At 36.9% G+C, this 6,962-nt stretch overlaps 1 long non-coding RNA gene across 1 annotated transcript; it reads left to right on the top strand.

Annotated features, from left to right (window-relative positions):
• Positions 1–1,198: 1,198 nt before the first annotated feature.
• On the top strand, positions 1,199–3,310 carry LOC109540729. The gene is made up of 2 exons (XR_002172237.2): positions 1,199–1,732; positions 1,828–3,310. It is a non-coding gene; the product is annotated as an uncharacterized LOC109540729 (long non-coding RNA).
• Positions 3,311–6,962: the final 3,652 nt, after the last annotated feature.

The following is a 6,962-nucleotide window of genomic DNA, read 5'->3' on the forward strand; positions in this document are numbered from 1 at the left end:
GTGCAACTGACGGATTACATTGTCATTTGTTTTGAAAACTACTACAAGCAACGAATACTAGACTTACTCTACATCTAAAGCTGTTGCTACTAAATACTTACCCATTTCTTCCGACAGTAAAATGACAATTACTTATGTCAACATGGAAACGCTTGAATTTCARCTAATAAATTCARAAAGTATTTATKTTATTGATAYGCAGGCTTGTAAATGTACCTGTCCAGTGGGATTCAACRGGAAACACTGCAAGKATYAAGGAWTAGTCTYAAAACAGTACAATTTTCTTACAGCATGTAACACTTTGTCAAATGCTATGAAACATGAACTTTTTTTAGTAGCCTGCAGAAAATCTGCAAACAAAAATATATTCAAGTCGCTGTTAATCACCTCCGATAGCGSAGRAGAARMARGTATGMAACTAGATCCAARAAACAACACACATACCTCAGAAGGAATTACGGAAATTAGTAGTAYTGATGWCCCAAAACTCCTGAATAATGGACCAATGCATGATGTTGWTGACATAAAAAAAGATACTTAGCACATTGTGAAGCAATGGTAAAATATTTAGAAGAAGAWCCAGAGAACTTTGCACCAGCTATCCATAAATATTTGRAAAATTMWAAAMAATRTGTGAATTYGAAAACCACACTAATAAGTRGTTTATGCACTGCCTTTAAATRGAAAGGTATGYCAGCAAAAAACCGTTCCAAGAACAAATGTCGTCGGCGTGGGAAATGCATTGCAATCCAACCGACGTCATTCGCTCGTCGTCGATGTGGGATTAAAAGGTCTGGTAGTGTTGGCAGGGCATCAAGAGGTCCTAAAAAAAAATACCAAATCTCCACATTGCTTGAAAACATGTSTGGCGAAAAATGTGRCTTTAGGCATCAWTAAGTCGAAAAAATAAAGCAGCAACATCACCATTTTAGTGCAGCATCAAAAGTTGTTTGATATTAATAACTTACGTTTGTTTGGTATTTAATCTCATTTATAGCATTAACTATTTTTTGATTGAATATATTCAGAAAGTTTCCGAAAATACAATTTTTTATTTTATTTTATATTTGGAGCACCACACTGGTGTGAAACCTGAAATTCCAGTTCCAGAAGTTTTTTTGAAGTATCTGAAACAAAGTTTGCTACCCCGCATGCCAATTTGCACTCAATAAATGGGAATATTTTACAAAACATTTTGCATATGTAATATGTAAGATATGATAACGTATTAAAACATATGATATGATAAAATAACATAACATTAAAACAACACAGGGCATGCCTATCGTAAGAGTTATCGCAAAGAAAATGTAAAGGAACAAATGTTCAGTTCGTTTTGTTCTCAGCTTTCATTAACTTGTTATTCTCTCTTAAATAACTGACGCGTTAGTGGGACACTTGGCCTGACACGTCTGGTATATCATGGGGGCCTCACTGAAATATTCAAGGTCAGACCAAGATTTTAATTGCGGTCAGCGCCACCTACTGCTGCTCACAACGCAACTCACTCATAAATGAACTGAACATCCCCGAGAGGGCGGCATGACGACGATTACAGCGTGGGTGCTGATATCAAAAACGCTGATTTGCAGTTTTTGCGAGACGTCTTTCTGGTATCAGAAAAAAGCGTTGTTTCTCTCAAAGTTTTTTGCTTTCTGCGTTTAATAATTTATTAAAACATGAGTTTAAGACCTTGTTGTATGCCTCAGTGCGATGATATATGTTCTAGACGGTAAGTTGCTGCATTACTAGAGTTATTTAAATATTGATTGCTGGCTGGATTTTTCGGATTCAGATTATAACACAATAAAACCACAATATTTTCAGGTGTCGACTTCCTAGAAATGAAAATTTGAGTAGCATTTGGATCAAGCGGGCGGGATGTGAGGATTTAGTGCAAAATTGAAATTTTGCAGTGTTTTTATGTGCTCTAGACATTTCCACGATGTGTGTTGTGTCAGTGTGTCAAGCAAGGGGTAACTGATTTTGGTGCATCTAAGTGAAAAAATAAAAAAGCATGAAAACTCAAAAAGCCTACAGATATTAGATCTGATAGTGATAGATATGCTTTTAAAGGTACGTGAAAAAAAATCCAAAATGAATTATTGGATTGCATACTTGAGGTTTGCCATAAAGAAATAACCAAAGAAATGAAAAAAGCTTCGGTGTTGGCTGTTATTGCTGATGAAGCGACGGATGTGTCTGCAAAAACTCAACTAGTGGTCATTTTAAGATATACACGCGATGATGGAGAACCAGTTGAACGTTTTTGGACATATCTAAATCCTGAAAAATGCTATGCTGAAACTTTATCTGAAACTATTTTAAGTATTATAGACCCATTAATTGGAAATTCTCCTAATAAGTTAATAAAGCAGCAGTTATGAGTGGACAACACGCAGGAGTTCAGGCAAAAATTAAACAAAAATATCCCTTTGCCCATTTTGAACACTGTTATGCCCATCAATTAAGTTTGAGTTTCTCCAAAGCAGCTTCTGCAAACGCTCAAGCAGGTGTCTTTTTTGGAAAGTTGCAAGATATTTCTGAATTTTTCAATAATCCTCCGCAACGTGTAGAAGTACTAAATAAAATTGTATGCTAAAATAAAATACCTCATGGAGTTGCAACTCGTTGGAATTTTAACATTCGTACAATTAATGTTGTTGATTAATGTATTTGAACACAGAGAGTCACTTATTGAGTGTATGGAAGAAATAGTGAAAAATTTTACTCAAGCATCCGTCTGCAGTGCCGCTCCTCCGCGACTCCATTGAACGTACTTTACAAAACCCAGATTTAAGCATACTTGGGTAAAGTTTTACAAATTCGAAATTACTTTCTGACATTCTAGAGAATAGCATCTATGAAATTTTTCAAATTTGAATCAAGTACAAGAAGTAGATTTTCTGTAATTTACTGCCAAAAATGCACGGAAATTCCTATGCTTTTACGGGTGACCGTATAGCCTTAATACGTATTTTTTTTATTCAACGCACATTTTCACGAACCTTAAATATAGCTATTTTCACACTTGGTCATTTTAAAGCCTCTCCAACTATGTGATTTATTATGTGAGCCAAACAGGGCTAATATTTCATTGAGCGTCCGAGTAGCTAGATAGAGCATATGCATTTTAATATTGTTTGCGCCCATCCTTATCTAAAACGCCTTTGTTGCTTGGTTCAGGCTTTACTTTGTAAATCCGTCAGACGGTCCTTAACCACTACCCTTCTGGCGGATCTGAAGCCTGAATCCGTAAAAGCACTCACTCATTCGAACGTTCTAGAACAATAAAGTTTAGTTTATTGCCCTTGCAACGTTTGATTCCAAATCCTATGAAGAAACTTGCAAGTGTCCTAACAAAATTGATACAGTCCACTCCAGTGAAATCAACAGTTCAGCGTAAACGACAACCGACCGCGAATATATGGGTTAAAGGGTTGCAAGCGCGCACACCTATTCAATAATTTTAATGAACGCCTTGCACCGTTACCATCAAATTAATAATAAATAATCCCTTGGCAACCCCACCAGTTGTTTTTCCCACAGAATATCCTCCTAGGGATGAAGTAGCCATGAAGTAGCCTCGATGTTGCCACTCCCGTCCTGGGTGTGTCCCGCTTACCAGTGTTACCGCTCTCGCCGTGGTTGCTCCGTTTTCCCAGGTTGCTTACAATAATCGTTGACAATTTAGCTTAAGCTATAGCTACACAAGCTTCATGTTTTTCATGGGTCATCTTTTTTAAATAAGCTACGCTAGGTAGAGGTACCTGTTGAGTGCTACGGCAATAATGCAGTTTACTTGTGTAGAAACAATTCATCAAGACTGTTTAGCGTTGTTTATTTTTTTAGATACATAGCAATCATGTAACAGAAAAACTGAAATACTATTGCATTTTTTCCAATTTAAAAGATTGCATTTTAACGTGAAATTCTAATAATATTCGACATCATATCCCAACATATTGGTCCTTCGACCCCGGATATTTCGGACTTCGTCATTATTCGTCGGCGGAAACAGACCTTGGGCTCTCAGTTCCAGCACTTATGCTTACGACTTTGGTTTTGCCCCTACAAGCTGCCCTTACTGCAGGACAGTGAAGACTGCAGTTCCCACATCCGTGTTTACATTTATCCAGCATCCAAGGTAAGTTTCACTTGACTTGTATTTTGTATTGAGACAAATTAACAAGCATAGTGTTTCTCCTCATAACCACAAACTTATCTTCTCTATTCATTCATTGAATTTGATTTTAACACCAATTTTGTTAAATAAATCTACACACTTATTTTGACAAATCCTGCTGTCAACAATGACAGATAAAACTAATACTTTAATAGTATAAAAGGCTTTTGGACAGCTTAAAAACACATTACAAGTCACATTATCTGACTTCGGTTTCATACTACGAAAATGGGTTTCCAATGTTGATTTAGGCAACGGAGAAAGTTTTTCGGCTTGCATTTCTTGAGACAACTGTACAATCAACAAGATTCTTGGCCTTTTATAACATCCTAAGCATGACATTTTACTATTTGACATCATTTCAGACATTGGTAAGGGTTACTAAACGTTATATTCTATCATCAACTGCACAGATATTTGACCCATTGGGACTTCTTTCTCCTGTTACAATTATGGCTAAGATTATTCTCCAACAATTGTGGAAGCACAAAATTGATTGGGATGAGTCTGTCCCTATGGACAATTAAATCAAATTAAAATTCCCAGGTTGTCACATTGTGGTAATCCTGTACAGATACAATTTCACGGTTTTTCGGAGGCGGCACAGCTTGCTTACGGAGCCTGTATATACATTCGCTCTATCGACAGTTTCGGAAGCATTACCGTATCTTTATTATGTTCCAAAACGCCGGTTGCTCCTTTAAAGCAATTAACGATTCCCAGACTTGAACTTTGTACTGCAGTCTTTTTTTCCAAGCTGATCCAGTCACTTTTAAATTCACACTGCTGTTCGTTTAATACTGTTTTTTATTGTACATCACCACACTTACTGAAAATGTATGTAGCCAATCGCGTATCTCAAATACAATCTCTTTCAGAGCCATCTAATTGGAGATATGTGAATTCTGACAACAATCCTGCCGATTTGCTAACGAAAGGGATTGCTCCTGTTACTCTTTTAAACAATCAACTTTGGTTTAAGGGTCCGTGTTGATTATTTGACTCCGAAGAGTATTGGCCAAACAATCCCAAACCAGACACTGAACTTTTAGAAACCCGTAAAATTTCACAGAATAAATTTCTAAGTGCTACTGTAAAGAACGATCTGTTGGATATTTTAAAACGTAATTCTAATTTAACAAGAGTAATTCGCATTTTCGCATATATCTTGCGATTTAAAAATAAAATTACTAATTTATCTGACCTGACTGGTTCATTAACAAGTTCAGAACTTAACAATTCCCTATTGAAGTTAATCGCTCTTGTTCAAATTGAAGAATTTTCAGATTATGAATTACTGTCTCAGAATAGATTAATTAGTGATAAATCAAAGCTAATACGTTGGGTCAATCAAATCTAATTAATTAGAGTTGGGGGTAGAATTCAAAATTCACTTTACAATTTTGATAAAAAAACATCCTATAATACTGACCGCTAAACACCGTCTTACCAAGTTTATAGTGAAACGCGAACATTTAAAGTTGCTTCACGCTGCTCCTCAGCTCTTACTAGCTTCTTTACGTGAAAGATACTGGCCTATCAAAGGTCGTAACATTTGTAAACGGATTTATCACGAGTGTACCACCTGCTTTAGATTGAATGGAAAATCTATTCAGTATTTAATGGGTTCATTACCTAAAGATCCTAAAATAACACCGTCCGGCCCTTTGTCCGTGAGTGGGGTAGATTACGCTGGTCCATTTTCAATAAAGGACAGAAAAGGAAGAGGTTGTAAGACGATTCTTTCGTCTGTAAGACGAAAGCTTATGTAGCCTTATTTATTTGCTTTGCCACTAAGGCTTTACACTTAGAACTAGTTACCTCTCTTACAACCGACTGCTTCTTAGCAGCTTTGCAAAGGTTTATGTGAAGACGAGGCAAGCGCATCAAAACTTTCTCGGACCAAGGCACTACATTCATTGGTGCAAATAATGAATTGAAATTATTTTTGAATCAAAGTTTCTTTTGCATTGTTGACAGTTTGGCTAATGAAGGTGTTGATTGGAGTTTTATACCACCAGGATCACCTCATTTCGGAGGCTTGTGGGAATCGGGGGTAAAATCTGTAAAATATCACCTCAAACGGGTTATGGGAAACACACTATTTACGTTCGAGGAGTTTCTTACAATACCTTGTCAAGTTGAAGCTTGCCTTAATTCACGCCCACTTTATACAATTTCTAACAATCCCGATGATCCTAATCCATTAACACCGGCCGATTTTTTGATTGGAGAACCATTAAAAACCACACCACAAAGGAATCTACTGGGCACCAATGAACGAATATTGTCAAAGTATTTGCATCTCAAACAAATCGTGCAGCATTTTTGGTCAAGATGGACGAAGTAATACGTATCTCAACTACAGATTCGTGCGAAATGGAAAACCAACTACACCTCATTACTAAAACCTGGGCTTTTGGTACTTGTCAAGGAGAATGGACTTCCGCCATTAAAATGGCGAGTTGGCCGTATTACAAAGTTATTTCACGGTACCGACGGAATTGTCAGGACGACGGAATTGGACGCCATTTTGAAGTCTGCCTCTGGAAGCTATCAACGACCCGTGTCCAAGCTGAGTGTCCTTCCCAACCAGTGACGTATATGTTCTATTTAAACCCTCAAAGGGTTTTAAGCGGGGCGGTATGCTGAGTGCTACGGCAACAATGCAGTTCACTTGTGTACAAACAATTCATCAAGACTGTTTAGTATTGCTTAATGATTCTTGTTAGACATTTTTTTTTAGATACATAGCAACCATGTAACAGAAAAACTG

This window comes from Dendroctonus ponderosae, unplaced genomic scaffold, assembly GCF_020466585.1.
Source record: "Dendroctonus ponderosae isolate FM_Combo_2020 unplaced genomic scaffold, Dpon_F_20191213v2 Dpon_F_20191213_1, whole genome shotgun sequence".
Lineage (NCBI taxonomy): Eukaryota > Metazoa > Arthropoda > Insecta > Coleoptera > Curculionidae > Dendroctonus > Dendroctonus ponderosae.